This window comes from Podarcis bocagei (genome assembly GCF_964188305.1).
Source record: "Podarcis bocagei genome assembly, chromosome: 5".
Taxonomy (NCBI): Eukaryota; Metazoa; Chordata; class Lepidosauria; order Squamata; family Lacertidae; genus Podarcis; species Podarcis bocagei.
This window is the reverse complement of record NC_138129.1, coordinates 13,345,630-13,361,893: the sequence shown is the minus strand read 5'-3', so window position 1 is coordinate 13,361,893 and position 16,264 is coordinate 13,345,630. Positions and strand designations below refer to the sequence as shown.

The 16,264-nt window shown below is 43.7% G+C and overlaps 1 long non-coding RNA gene across 2 annotated transcripts; it reads right to left on the bottom strand.

Annotated features, from left to right (window-relative positions):
• Positions 1-280: 280 nt before the first annotated feature.
• On the bottom strand, positions 281-16,053 carry LOC308588394. 2 transcript variants are annotated; one of them, XR_014008702.1, is made up of 3 exons: positions 15,944-16,053; positions 3,053-3,187; positions 281-450 (listed from the first exon to the last, which is right to left on the bottom strand). It is a non-coding gene; the product is annotated as an uncharacterized lncRNA (long non-coding RNA). The 2 variants fall into 2 exon arrangements; XR_014008703.1 differs by lacking the exon at positions 15,944-16,053 and adding an exon at positions 3,603-3,739.
• Positions 16,054-16,264: the final 211 nt, after the last annotated feature.

Here is a 16,264-nt window from a genome sequence, read left to right as displayed (position 1 = left end):
CTTTCAAATTGCTAGGTTGGCAGGAGCTGGGACAGAGCAATGGGATCTCACTCCATTGTGCAGATTCGAACTGCCAACCTTCTGATCGGCAAGACCAAGAGGCTAAGTGGTTTAGACCACAGTACCACCCACATCCACTGATTGTAAAAGTACCATTGAAGAGCACCATAGTGCTCTCATACATATCTAATCATTTCAATTGAGTCATGCAGGATATATTCTCACTGGACTACACCCTTTCAGTACAAGAAAGTTGCTGAAACAAACACGTACGCACACATCAGTGTCATATTTCAATATCGCATATCGAACAAGCTGCTGCAACTCTGAAGAACTTCAGAAAATGCACATACACACACTTTGCTGACAAGCTGGTTTTTCTCAAGTTCTAACAATAATCGTAATAATAATTTCCCATATTTATGAGACTTCCACTCCTGATCTCCAGTCCTGGTGAAAAGAAAACATATGTTACATAATTCATTAAACCCCAAAGGCTTTTTACATATATTACCATGCAAAAAAAAATGTGTTAACACTCAGGGCAAACGATTTTCAAGATAATTAAGAAAATGAATTGTGGCAACGTTACTGCAAGACTTGAATTGCAAAAATACTTTCCAATGATATTTCCTCATATTGGTGTAGGGTGTTTTTCTCTTTCCTGTTTGACTCAGAATTTGTAATAAAGAGCAATGTGATAAAGGAAGCGCTATCAGAACATTAAAACTTTTCCATTTCAATCAAAGCTGTTCCTGGTTACCAAATTATTTAGAGGATACGCTTATTTTATAGTCCATCATAAAACCTTTGCAAATAAATACCATATATGTCTAGATAAAAGAGGTGCAAGAAGATTGTGAATGATGCGTGTGGAACTCCCAGCCCATATCTCATTAACTTTTTGGGCTTGTAATCATTTCGTGTGTGTTAAGGTATAAAGTCCACCAGCCAGGTAATATATGAAAATGGGTGCATATTTCATCTTAAAGGTAAAGGTACCCCTGCCCGTACGGGACAGTCGTGTCCGACTCTAGGGTTGTGCGCTCATCTCACTTAAGAGGCCGGGAGCCAGCGCTGTCCGAAGACACTTCCGGGTCACATGGCCAGCGTGACGAAGCTGCTCTGGCAAGCCAGCACCAGCACAGCACATGGAAATGCCGTTTACCTTCCCGCTATAAAGCGGTACCTATTTATCTACTTGCACTTAGGGGTGCTTTCGAACTGCTAGGTGGGCAGGAGCTGGGACCAAAAGACGGGAGCTCACCCTGCTGCAGGGATTCGAACCGCCGACCATATGATCGGCAAGTCCTAGGCTCTGAGGTTTTACCCACAGCGCCACCCGCGTCCCTCATTATTTCATCTTAAAAGTGACTAATTCAATGTATGGGGGTACGGGATCCAGAAAGTGCTGCAATGAAGATTTGGAAAGAACCAGGGATGGAATATCTGCAGCTGATAAACAGCTTCCATGATCAGCCAGTTTTATATAGCTATTGTGGACTTTTCTGGCAGGACTGCAATGCCTCAAAAATTAAAAGCTTATGCCCTTGGAAACACACCTGGCTTCCTAGCAGTACATGCGAGAAAGGATCTAGGGGTCTTGGTGGACCACAAGCATAACCGGAGTGAACAGTGTGATGCACCCACTAATAATTAATTTCCATGAGGAATTTTTTTAAAAGGGAAACTGATGTGGACATGTGGAGAGCTGAATTTAAGACTGAAAAAAAATGTGAAACCAAGAGAACATGAAATAGACATATTCACTCGTCCCTATACCCTATGTATTAATACATGTACAGTAGCTGACACTTTTCAAATAAATCTTTTCTGGCAAAGAAACATGGTTTGTCTTAGTCAAGCTAGAACAGCTCACTCAGGATAGTTTCTCCAGGGAGTGGTGACATAATGCATCAATCCCCTTAGGGTTTGGGGTTTTTGTCATCATCATTATTATTTAATCAGTGCTCATTAAGCAAATCTCATTTGGTCTTGCTGACCTTGGCAGCATTACAGAGTCTCGTTTTCACATGGCTGAAATGGTGCTCTTAAAAAAAACAAAATGAAATCTCCTCTGTATTAGTAACCAAGAAAATAATTCCACCCAAATTGTGCGCATTCTTCCCACTCTTCATCCTTTACCTGCTTTTATATCTCTTTTTGATATATTCTCCTTTTGATTGAGTTAAAACTTGGTAGATCAGGGTGCTGTGGACATAGTGTATCTTGATTTCAGTAAGGCATTTGATATAGTCCCCCGTAGTATTCTTGCAGAGAAGCTGGTAAAATGTGGACTGGATGAAATAACTATTATGTGGATTTGTAGCTGCTTGACAGAACGAACCCAAAGAGTACTCATTAATGGTTCCTCCTCATCCTGGAAAAAAGTGACAAGTGGGGTGCCACAGGGTTCTGTCCTGGGCCTGTTGTTGTTCAACGTCTTTATAAATGACTTGGACAAAAGAATTGAGGGGATGATCATCAAATTTGCAGATGTCACCAAACTGGGAGAGGTAGCTAATGCCACATAAAAAAGAATCAGGATTCAAAATGACCTTAACAGGTAGGAGACCTGGGCCCCAACTAAAAAATGAATTTCAATAGGGAAAATGTAAGGTTCTGCATTTAGGCAAATATAAGATGTGGGACACCTAGCTTGCCAGAAGAGAATATTGCATGGTTTATTGAAACTCTCTTAGTTCTCTTCTTAGTTCCTTGGGAATTTATCCTGTGATTTCCTCCTGCCAGCTGAAGGCATAACACCTCCAGTTCATGAGATGAATTAGGCCTCTCCATTTGACCTGTGAGGTCATTTCAGTATAGTCAGATCCACCTTCTCTACACCTAGCATCATAAAATAATGATATCCTAACAACAGCAACAGCAACAACCAAGTTACTGCTCCCTGTATTGAGTATGGGTGTATTTGGTTGCGCATACAGCTACTGGAACTTTATATCAACTGTCCTGAAACTCTGGAACAAACTGAGTTGTGGAATTTCCCATGGTAAAACTGTACATTTATAAAGGTTGGTAAAACTAGTCTTACCTGATAAGTCTTCATCTTAAGCGGCTGTAGTTTATTTGCGGAGTTCTGCTTATTGTATTTTCTTCACAGGGTTAGGTTCATATTTTATTTTGTAGTTGTTTCATTTGTTTTACTTCATGTGCTGCACATCTGATGCTGTTGGAAGAGACAGTGAACAAATGATTTTTTATAAATAAGTAGCAACTGTGGGTTTGTCTCTCTCTGAACGTTTGTGCACCAACATGGCCACAATAGCCTGTACTGATTTATTAAGCAGGAATGCTCTGGACTCTTGAGTTCTAAAGAAGTAAGGACCTCTGGCATGGTGGACTAATTCTTTCCATATGCTTTGAACTGTTTCAGTGAATGTGCCTGCCCCAGACGTTGTCGCATTGCGAGTAAGATCTGAGAGATGCCAGAGTGTGATCTTTTTTGTCAGCCACTTAGCTTTGGGGCCTTCATTTTATTCCAGTGTAACTTTGCTGATGTTACCTGCGTGTCTGAACTCGAGAACGGGCTTTTGCCACTTTAAACGGAAAGAAAGAATGCAAGAGACTATCAGAAAACTTACCAAATGTTTTATTCTCTCTGTAGTAGTCCCAACAGAATCAAAACAAGATCAGACAAATATATCCTTGTACTTTTAAGTGTTTCAAGGTTTGAGTTAGTCAGCGTCTGACGATCGCTGATGGTTGCAAAACTGGAAAGCTATGTCACAGGCACTGTGACATCATCTGTCAGGGGCCAAAGTTATGGAGGGAAGGAAAAGAAGGAATCATGACCACCAGCTCGAATGGCAGTTGCTGGGAATTTCAGGTGAGGAGAGTGATGTTGTTAGACCCTCCAAGTGTCCCTATTTTCCAGGGACCATCCCGGTTCCTGATTTGATCCCAGAATGTCCCACTTTCCCTTAGGACGTCACTATTTTCATCAGAGAAATGTTGGCGGGTACAGTAGGACGTTCCTATTTTCATCATAGGATATGGAGTTATGCGGAGCCAAGGAGATAAGTAACTACAGGGGTACCTCGGGTTACATACACTTCAGGTTACATACGCTTCAGGTTACAGACTCTGCTAACCCAGAAATATTACCTCGGGTTAAGAACTTTGCTTCAGGATGAGAACAGAAATCGTGCAGCGGTAGCACAGTGGCAGCGGGAGGCCCCATTAGCTAAAGTGTTGCTTCAGGTTAAGAACAGTTTCAGGTTAAGAACGGACCTCCAGAATGAATTAAGTTCTTAACCCAAGGTACCACTGTATACAACTTTTAGAAGACATCTGAAGGCAGCTCTGCATAGGGAAGGTTGTCTTTTTAACAAAAAAATGTTTAGTGGCTTATTATGTTTTTATGTGTTGGAAGCCACCTATAGTCAGATGTAAAGGTAAAGGACCCCTGACCATTAGGTCCAGTCATGACCGACTCTGGGGTTGCGGCGCTCATCTGGCTTTATTGGCCAAGGGAGCCAACGTACAGCTTCCGGGTCATATGGCCAGCATGACTAAGCCGCTTCTGGCGAACTAGAGCAGCACACGGAAACGCCGTTTACCTTCCTGCTGTAGCGGTACCTATTTATTTACTTGCACTCTGATGTGCTTTTGAACTGCTAGGTTGGCAGGAGCAGGGACCGAGCAACGGGAACTCACCCCTAGTTGTGGGGATTCGAACCGCTGCTATCGCGAATTCCTCACGGCACTTTTAGCAGAATGCTCAGAGTCCCAGGTTCTTTAGTGCAGTGCTTATTATTGTGAGCTAAATATATATACAAATATCTACAGAAGCAGTTCATATAATCACTGCATTCCATCGTAAGTCCATTCCCTCCTATTTTCTGCAGATCACTTTTTAAAGCCACCCAGACACCCACCCACATAATATTTAAATTGTATGCATTTTTATACACTGTTCCCTTTTTAAAAAAACGTCTTTTGTATTTCCAAGGTTTGGGAACTGTGAATTAGGTCAGTTAGCTTCAAAATATGTTCTGAATGAAATCCTCCTCCACCCCATTCCCGGCTTCTTATGACTATAAACTACACCATTTCAGATGCAAGGAAATCACATTCACCTTTGCAGCTATTTCTTCTTTCATTTTACCCATGAGACGATAGTGCTCAAATAGAACAAAAGGACACTGGATTGTGGTTGTTCCCCCCCCCCCCATGCAACACAATTGTTTCAATGGTAATTTCCTGCTGCCCCCTCTAATTAGCTTTCGGTGGTAATTCATTCCACACAATGTGAATTTCTCCTTTTGCAAACTTTTCCTCCTAGCCAATGATGGCAGCAATTCCGAGCAGGTGGGTGTTTTGTGCATCCTGTACATTTGAACTCATGCCTAAGTCTATGTGAATTGCACCAAACATTTGAAGAGTTATTCATTGGAAATAATGTTCAGCGCGTGCACAACTCTTTTATTCCTTCCCCCCAACACCCCCGTGCAAATTCCTCACAGAATCATCCTGAGTTTTGCTGGTATATCTGTCATTTCTAAGTAGTGGCTATGTACACTGGCTTAGCAGCATTTACAAACATGCTTTGTGTTGCTCAAAGGATATGCTTACTGTATACCTAAGTGGTATTTATACCATTTAAAATAGCAGCCCATTTCACAATGCAAGTCTCGTTGTTCCAGCATCTTAGTTTTAAAGATGTGTAGGAAATCAGCCCTGAGTGCTCACTGGAAGGACAGATCGTGAAGCTGAGGCTCCAATACTTTGGCCACCTCATGAGAAGAGAAGACTCCCTGGAAAGGACCCTGATGTTGGGAAAGATGGAGGGCACAAGGAGAAGAGGACGACAGAGGACGAGATGGTTGGACAGTGTTCTCGAAGCTACAAACATGAGTCTGACCAAACTGCGGGAGGCAGTGGAAGACAGGAGTGCCTGGCGTGCTCTGGTCCATGGGGTCACGAAGAGTCGGACATGACTAAATGACTAAACAACAACAACATTCTTCCAAAATTTACTCTCTTCATCCCTGACCACCAGCTATGCTGACTGCAGATGGTGGAATTTAGGTCCAACAACATCCGCTTCAAAGGGTTGTATTTGTATTTGTGTGTGTTGCTTCACTAACTAATTTGGAAATGTAGCATATAATTGATGTAATAGAATCAATAAAGTGATGCCCTAAATAAAAACTTCAGATAAAACAATGCAACTAACCATCTACAGCAGCTCTGTTCCTTCATGTGCTAAACAGATGACTGCCAGCTTTGAAAATTCATGTTGAGGCAGAAAGGGAGAACAAATGACCTAGATTCCGTCCCCTCTTAGTCCAGACAGGTGACTGGTGCTGTCAAACCACATCAGGCTGACCATTCTTTTGGAGATGTATGCACAGTCACAGTCTAGAAAGAATCAGCACCATGTGCACACTCCAGGTTCTGGAAGTTGTTTATATCATGCAGCATATTTCAAAATATGCAAAGCAAACCCAACACGCTTCTCCACATGCCAAAGGGCATGTGAACAGACCTTCCCTCGTCAGAGCACTTTGCCTGAGGGTGAAGTGTGCTACTGGAATATACATGTATCCCAAAGCATGCAATGATCCTACGGATGAATGCAATTTCATCCCATTTTAATTGGTGTAAGCTAGCATGCATGATATGTGAATGAAGCAATCTTCAGTACTTGTAGAATCCAATTGATTCATGAAATCAAACTGTTAACCTGCCAGCGAGCTTTCTATTGAAAGGGGTTTGGGAAGGGAAATTTAGAACTGGCTCAAGATAGCAGGATGAGTTGTTTTCTTTGGTTTTGCGGGGCTGATGCCAGAGATCGAGAAAAAGCTCACATGCTTAGCATGCCTAAGTCCCCAAATCCAGTCTCCAGTCAAAGGTGACAAGGAGGCCTGCGATCTGCTGATTAAAAACACACACACCACTTTCTATAAATATTTTTTTACTCAGAGCAGTTCACAGACACGATCAAGAAAACAATACAGTGGTACCTTGGTTTAAGAACAGCTTAGTTTATGAACAACTTGGATTAAGACCGCTGCACCCGGAAGAACAAAACACCCGGAAGAAGGTGTTTTGGTTTGTGAACTTTGCCTTGGAATAAGAAAATGTTCTGCTTCCTGTTGAGTGTGTTCCATTTGTAAATTGAGTCCCCTGCTGCTATGGGAAAGCACGCCTTGGTTTAAGAACAGACTTCCGGAACGGATTAAGTTCATAAACCAAAGTGCCACTGTATTGTGAAAGAACAACCATGGTACAATTTATAACTTTGTTCCTTAAAATTAATAGCAGGGACTCAAAATATAAGGGGAAGGGTCATAGCTCTGTGGTACCAGGGGCAGCCCTTGCTAATATGCCACTCTGCAAGGCTTTTTTGATACCATATTCCCAGCCCTCAAGGCTTGGGGCTCTGGCAGGGTCCTAGAACCCTCCTTCCTCCTTCCCAAATCCCAGTAAGTGTTTGCTTTGCTTTGGGAAGTAGGAGGAGGACTCTAGGAGCCTGCCAGAGCCCTCATGCCTCCTTCATGAAACTGGGCAAGCACTTGTCAGGCTTTGAGAAGGCACCTTTCTTGGCTGCATGCCCAGTGTCACCACACCGCTTGCACTGCCCTAATTCCGCCCTTCGTGGCAGAGCTGAAGGTCCTGGGTGCAATTCTCATGACTTCCAGGTAGAGCTGGGCGAAACTCCTACCTGAAATTCTGGAGACTTGCTGTGAGTCAGTGCAAACAACACAGATCTGTTTCGATACAAAGGAGCTTCCAATGTTCCTAATCATGGAGGGAGAAATTTCAGTTCATAAACTCAAAAGAACAGGGAGAAGGAAACCCTTCTGGAGTAGATGAAACACTGAAGTTCACAGGAGGAGAATTATTCCTGTATATGAGGGCCCTGGCACTTTTAAGCCTTTCCGAGATTTCCTTAAGAATGGAGAGGTTTGATCTTCTTGCAGTCCATGGGGCTCTCAAGAGTCTCCTCCAACACCATAATTCAAAAGCGTCAATTCTTCGGCGATCAGCCTTCTTCCATACATCAGCTCTCACTTCCATACATCACTACTGGGAAAACCATAGCTTTAACTATACGGACCTTTGTTGGCAAGGTGATGTCTCTGCTTTTTAAGATGCTGTCTAGGTTTGTTATTGCTTTTCTCCCAAGAAGCAGGCGTCTTTTAATTTTGTGGCTGCTGTCACCATCTGCAGTGATCATGGAGCCCAAGAAAGTAAAATCTCTCACTGCCTCCATTTCTTCCCCTTCTATTTGCCAGGAGGTGATGGGCCCAGTGGCCATGATCTTCGTTTTTTTGATGTTGAGCTTCAGACCATATTTTGTGCTCTCCTCTTTCACCCTCATTAAAAGGTTCTTTAATTCCTCATAAACTCCCTATTTAGACATTCAGAGATATTAGATGTTAAATGGAATCACGTGCAGAATTAAAATATGAGCAGTGGATGGAAAATAAAATATAATAGTAATGGAAGAATTATAGAATTATAGAATAGATAAAAGTAAAATGCTGCATAGAAGACCATGGAAGAAGGATGGGAAGTCAACTTTTAAATTTTGCATTAAATTATGTATTTAATTTGATGTTAATTTGCTTTAAAAGAAAGGAAATTCAATAAAAATTAACTGGCGAAAAAAGGGGTGAAGAGAGCCACAGTCTAGCAACAACTGGCAGGCCTAAGATTCTCCAACCCTGCTTTAATGCCACTTAAATCATAAAACTAAAGCAACTATCAATAGCATAAATAAGATCATTCAACTCTTAAAAGCTTGATGGAAGAGCAATTTTCTTTCTACTTTGCTGCTGGCAAACTTCCAAGTGAGAGCATTCCTACTGAAAAGACCCACCTCCTTGAAGCTTCCAACGGAATATCCACGCATGATGGGATCTGGATTGGGGCTTCAGTAAATCTCAAGAACTGAGGGAGGAGTTGGATATAAGGTGACTACTTATTCACCACCCAGAATGGAGGGGGTGGCAAACACAGCACAAATTTGCATACAAAAGTTGCATGTGCTTATATGTGTGAGCGTAGAAATGCAAATTTAGAAATAATTAGTATAATTTAAATAGAAATGTGATGCCTCTCACTGTAATGAGGGAGAATGTATGCCAGCAGAGCCACGCCAGGCTATTTTTGCACCCTAAGCAAGGCTAAATACTTGCACTCCCCTCCTCAAAATTAAAATATATATATGCTAACTTCAGTTTTCAAAAACAGGTTTCTGGTAGAAAACAGTAACAGTCCCACACCTGGAACTGCTAGATTTGTTTTAAATTGCAAGAATAAGTAATACAATCTTTGATTATCTTTCTCAGATGCAGAAGGAAAGGTGCAAGCACCCAAACCATTTTGAATAATCTCGCAAATCGCCATTTTAAAATTTAAGTCTCTTAAAAGTTTCACAGCAAAATCTCACTTTGCGTATCTTTTCCTTTGCAAGTTTTGTCCACAATTCCCTCAGGCCGAGGGCTGACGCTAGGGCATGTTCTGCGGCTATAGTTGCCAAATCAACTATGTCTTTCGCAACATTGCAAGTTTTTATGTGTTTGAGCTTTGAGAAACTGTGCTAGGGATAGGAAATAAAAGTAAAATATTATCGGGAATGTATAAGATATAACTAAAACCAATCTGTTGAAAAGTGTGCCCTTCCGAGGTCTGTGGCCTAGGCGGCTGACAAGTTGGTGTAACTGCAATTTTGCGGGTGCCCAGGCACTCACAGTCCCACATAGATGCTGTGCCTGCCCACCCCTGGTCTCTGTCATAACACAAAATCATAACACCAGCCCTGTGTGCCAGCTCATTCTACTGCCCAGGTGCTAACTGTTGCTGGACAATCTTAAGGTCCCCAATCTCCCTGGTTATTGTTTATTTTTATTTATTTACCTGGGGGTCTCAGGGCGGTTCACAGAATCAAGACATAAAACCACAGAATACATAAAAACAACAACCCAATAGCTGCCGCCCCCCAAAAAAACATTTTACAAGGTCATAGGATGGAAATCAGATCAACCAAAGGCCTAGTTAAAAAGGAATGTTTACCTGGTGCCTAAAGGTGTATAATGAAAGCAACAGGCGAACTTCCCTGGGGAGAGCATTCCACAGATGGGGCAGAGAAGGCCCCGTTTTCGTATTACCACCCTCCAGACCTCATGATGAGGAGGCTCATGAAGGAGGGTCTCAGATGATGATCTGGGGATCTGGGTAGGTTCATATGGAAAGAGGTGGTCCTTGAGGTATTGCGGTCCTGAGCCATTTATTTTTCTTTATCCTTCAACCAGACCTAGAGTGAGTTGCCATTCAAACAACTCACTTCCTCTGGAAAGTAAGGCACATGTCTACCCTAGGAAGAGAGCAGCTGATCTCTATAGAAGGGCTGGGGAACCTGTGGACCTCCAAATGTTGTTGGACTTCAACTCCTATCATCCTTGACCATTAGCCATGTTGGTTGGGTCTCAATGAAGTTGACAAGCAGCAACGTCTGGATGGCCACAGGTTCCCCACCCCTGGTCTATGCCATAACACTAAATCTCTTTCTCTTTCCTCCCTCTTCCTGGCCAGCCCTTAGCTGTGAATATATAGTGCCAGCAGAACACCAATTGGCCTCAACCATAATATCAAATACAGCATGCAATACATAAATACAATTGCCATACTGCTCTTTGAGGCTGTGATCACCGTTCTCTCACGCTCAAGGATGGATTAATATTACTCATTCTTTATTTTATTTTATTTAGTGTTTGCTACAGCTGGAAATGAAGCACAACAAGGTTTTTCATAGTAAGTGCAGTCACGGTGTTAATGAAAGCTTTTATGACAATGGAACAAAGAATTCCAACATTACCAGCAAGTTTAAAAGGGTCAAGTGTCCAACTTCAGATCTTTCCATCATTCACAAAGTTGCAAGATGTATACCCCATTCAGATACCTTATTTCCATTTCAACTGAATAACTTATTGTTGGCAGGAATGAGACGACTCAAGCATCTAAATAGTCATAATGGAAAACAATTCTACTCAGCCTTGACTCTGATCCATTTTGCAATTGATTGGCTTCACTTACTCATGATCTCTTTGTTCCACATTTGCTGAAATGTTGAGATCTAAGAAACTAACTTACATTTAGCCACATCAATGGCTGATCTTGCCTTGATCATAGCTCTGATTTATGGAAGCGACTGATCTGATGTATCTTTCCTGGGTATCTCAGGCTAACATTCCATAAAGCTCTACTACCCAAGTTGTTTCTTTAACTAACAATGCAAAAAATATTGAACTCCAAGCCCTCACAGACTTCACCCCAGCCTTTAATTCATTTCATTTATATCCCAGGACATGAATTCCACAGCACTCTCCTGCTTGTGATGTCCTGTGACTGGTATTCAGTTGCATGGCATCTCCCTGAATCCTGGGAACTGTACTTTGTTGTGGGTGCTGGGAATTGTAGCTTTGTGAGGGGGCTCCTGACAGCTGTCTGAACCCTTAACAAATTACAGTTCTCAGGATTCTTGGCAGGGGGAAGCAGGAATGTGCTTTAATTCTACAGGGTGGAATTTAACATAGCACTAAAGAGATGGTTCCTTCAGTGCAAGCATTTGTGCTTGTCAGAAAGAACCATCTCCCCTCTCTTTCCCTTGCACAGATATGGGGAAGGAGGAGAAAGCTCCATTGTGCCAGCAAGCATCCATGTGCTAGCTTCCACTAGTGCAGGGGTCTGCAACCTTTAAGACAAAAAGAGCCACTTGGACCCGTTTCCAAAGAAAAAACAACAACTGGGAGCCGCAAAACCATTGCAACATTTAAAACAAATATATCTCCGGAGCCACGATCTGACAGCGGGCAGGAAGGTGACGTCGGGACGGTGCATGACTAATGCACGCACCGCCCCCATGCGACGTCACAGCCAGTACAGCGCCCGCCACAGTGAGGAGTGTTGGGGCGCACAATGTGCCTCCTCCCCTCGCTAGTATCCGCCCCGGAGCCGCGGCAAAGATGTAAAAGAGCCACATGCGGCTCCGGAGCCGTGGGTTGCAGACCCCTGCACTAGTGGAATGAGGTAGTTGAATCTGGCCAATCGTGTGTAGGCCACCTTAGTTATGGCTGATTACGGGGCTTTTTTTCAGCCAGAAGTCGCCGGATCTCAGTTCCGGCACCTCTCAGGTGGGCACCACTGCCATTATAATAGAACAAGGGGGGCGTTTATGGTGAGTTCTGGCACCTCTTTATCTAGAAAAATAACACTGCCTGACTCTATTGGAAAGGTCAGGGGTGGAGCAGACAGGGCAAACAGATGCACCCTCTACAAACTGTTCTGCCCTCACACATTTGGCTTAATGCCTGAACAGAACTCATGTGAGTGATGCTATTCTGTGTGAATGCTGTCTGGTTTGTGTGGTGCACTAAGACTGTGAGCATAAAAGGAGGATAAAGAATATGAATATAAACATTCCTTTCGTTCAACGTTTCACTGAATTGCAAGTCTCAGGTTAAGATTTACAGTGTTATGCCATCAAACAAGTTTTTGCATCATAAATACAACTAGACCGATTTTAAGGAGATGTTCCTTCCCCAGGAAGCCTTTTAAATCGACACTTTCCACGATGCAATCCCCTGGGCGGATATGAGAACTTTGATATAAATGGTTTTCTCTGCTAGATTTCCTATGTTAGTTGTACTCTTTATTTACAGAATTGGGAACCTACCTCTCCCTGGTGCTTGATGCTTGTGTTTGTGTGGAAGTTGGAGGTCCCTTATTTCTATTGGCATGTAAAGGGGATGACTTCTCTGCAGTTAAGTCAGATGACCTCTCTCATGTGTTGAAAGGATACAGGTGGGGATTGTGGGGGCGTGCTGGTAAGCTTTCCCTTCCTACCAAGATGTGCAATGGCCATGCCGCCCTAGCTGTGAGTTTGGCCACCATGTGAAGGGGCCATGAAGTTGTAGTCCAACAACTCCCATCAACCCCTGCCAGTGTGGCAAATGATCGGATGGATGATGGATGCTTTAGTCCAGCCACACCAGAATAATAATAATAATAATAATAATAATAATAATAATAATAATAATAATTTATTTATACCCTGCCCATCTGGCTGGGCTTCCCCACAACATCTTTTTCTTCCAACAAAATATTAAAATACAGTAATGCATCAATCATTAAAAGATTCCCTAAACAGGGCTGCCTTTCGAAGATGTCTTCTAAAAGTCTGGTAGTAGTTGTTCTCTTTGACATCTGGTGGGAGGCGTTCCACAGGGCAATTGCCACTACTGAGAAGGCCCTCTGCCTTGTTCCCTGTAACTTGGCTTCTCGCAGTAAGGGAACCGCCAGAAGGCCCTCGGCGCTGGACCTCAGTGTCCGGGTAGAATGATGGGGGTGGAGACGCTTCTTCAGATATACTGGACCGAGGCTGTTTAGGGCTTTAAAGGTCAGCACCAACACTTTGAATTGTGCTCGGAAATGTACTGCATCATATTGGCAGATGTGGCCAGTGGTGATCTCAGGTAGTGCTTACCAGCTTCCCCAATGCTGCACATCACTGCTGGATACTGAGAAGGAAAGGCAGTGAGGAGCTTGGTGATGTGTGAGTGCAATGGCAGGAATGTTGGATTGGCACTGTGCCTGCACTGATTCCCCACTGCATCTCCCTCTCAGTAACTGAGAACAAAATGGTGCTGGGAAGCCAAGCAATGCCATCCTGCCCAAACCCCTGTGGCAACCCCTGTTGTATATTGCCTACTGGGGCTTTACAAGTACTGGCGTATGACCTTCAGACTCTTTCAGGGAAAGGAGATCCTGAATGGAGCACATCTGTGTACATACGTGTGTGTGTGTGTGTGTGTGTGTGTGTGTGTGCGCGCGCGCACACATACTAGGGAATCTGCCTCATCTCTGCTCTCCAACCCACCTACCCCTTTGGCAATCGCTCTTTCCCATACCATACCTTTCCACCTCGCCCACCCACTTGCCTATCCTCTCGCAGCTCACCACTCCCCTCACGGGTCATCCCAAGCCCCTCCACTCACAGCTTGCCCCAACTTCCACCTCCTTTGAAAGACACATTTCATGTGCAAGGTAAGCGCTTCACCCAGCAGCGCTTCACCTCCCCCATTAAAGCTCATTGCAGGCACATTTAGTGGAAGGGGGAGGCGCAAAGTACACCCCCCCCCACACACATACACACACTTCATTAAACAGCTCACCTGGGCCAGCCCGCCATTCTCTGTGCTGCAGCATGCATGGGAAGCCACGCAAACTGCTTGGTGACATTTTACTTTTTGTATATAGGAAGATGCATACCGAGCCCCATCACATTGTCCCCAAATTCATGGTTGGCTGGGGTGTACCCACCCATTCATGGTGGGTGTACTGTTGAGGGGGGAGAATGTTGTCATGGGGAATGGATCAAATGAGTGCAATCCTACATCTCCTCCCAAATGCTTCCAATGTGTGAAGCAAGTTAGGTGAATCCCCACTATCCCCATCATCCCTGAAAAATGTTTCCTGTGGATTCAGTGGCTAGAATTGGGGTATCTTTTTCAAAGCTGGTAAAAAGAAAAAAGAAAAAAAATCTCTTGTCCCTTCTGGAAAAGTTTTTACTTAAAACCCACAAATTCAGTGAACATTAAGCAAAATTATTTTCTCAGATTACTATCTTCAGTGGAACCAAATCCATTATCTTTGGGAGACAAGTTGCTTTATGACATGTTTTAACACTCACATTTGTTGCATAATGTCTCAGCACTTTGTAAGTGGGCTTTATACAATGCCTCTTGAATTATACAGCTGAGCTTTTTATATAAAAAAAAACCTTCCTCACTCTGGGCAATGATCTCAAGTAGTTGTTTTAGATAGATACCTAATTCTAAAACAGTGTTTTTGCTAGCTTTTCAGGATTATGAATGGTGCTAGAATTTTTCTTAAGAGATCTATTGAGTAATAAGTACTCCTTTGCACCCTGAGATCTCAAAATTTTGGAGATCTATTTCAGAGGCATATTAACACTTTGAACCAGACAAGGGGTGTGGAACCTGCGACCCTCCAGATATTGCTAGACTCCACCACCCACCACCCCTGACTCTTGGCCTTGCTGGTTGGGGCTGGTGGGAGTTGGAATTGAGTAACATCTAGAGAGCAACAAACTGTGTGGAGCAACAACCCTGTAGGAAGGTGAAGGGCTGGGCTTCAGTCATTAACAATTTTTGCAGGGGGTAGCATCAAAGATACATAAATTGCTACTAGACATTCATATGGAAGTTTGAAAGGATTTGGGAGGAGGATTTAGCAATCTAAACTGAAAATCAGGTTTGGGGAACAATCTAGGTACAGCCCTGGCTTCAGACTTTTTCAGCTAGGATCAGGGGCGTCTTACCCATAGAGGCTAGTGGCGTGGGGTGCCAGGGCACCAGGTTCTGGAGGGTGCCAGGGAAGAGGTGGAGGCTGGATGTGGCGCCTCCCAACATCAGCTTGCTGCCCTCCCCCAGCCTCCACCTCTTCCCTGCCAGAGGAGCTACCCTCCAGCCACTGCATGCCTCCTCCAGCCCCACTGGAAGCGCCGTCCTCCCTAAAAAAAACTCTGGGAAATGGGGGGGGGGGTGCCAGAGGGAGCTTTGCACCATGGCACCGGATATGCTTAAGATGGCCCTGGCTAGGATATAGGAAGAGGAACTTAAGGCTGTACTGTGATGACATTGGGCCCCAGAGAGATTGTCTAGAATCCCAAAGTCTACCTCTTCCTCTTCCACGTGCTGGAGAGGGTGTGGTAGTAAAAGATCTTTTTTGCCCATGTTGTGGGGATACTCAGTAATACCTTTTGGGCATGGGTGATTAAAGAGATATCCTCCACTACTGGTCAGATACTGGCTCTTGACTCTGGGATGGCATTACAATCCTTTGACTTGCTGGATGGCTCCTTACGTTTCTATACTGGAGGGATGCTTACCCCTTCCACCAGGTGGGCAGCTGTTGCAGATCCTTGTACCGGGTTGCCATCCTAGGGCAGTAAAAGAAAACAGAATGTACAAGGCCGGGTAGTTGTTATGGGAATTTCCCTTGGCTGTCTGGGCAGTTGGCTCAAGTTCCAGTATAGAACAATGTTATTGCTGGAGTGGGTGCTGGTGGCACTGTGGTCTAAACCACTGAGCTACTTAATCTGAAGAATAAAACACAGGGACAAAGTGGGCAGAAAGTTGTCAGATTCAATACATCCATTGCAAGTCATGGGAGAGTGCAAAACATGCAGTCACTGTCTTTTGGAAACCAT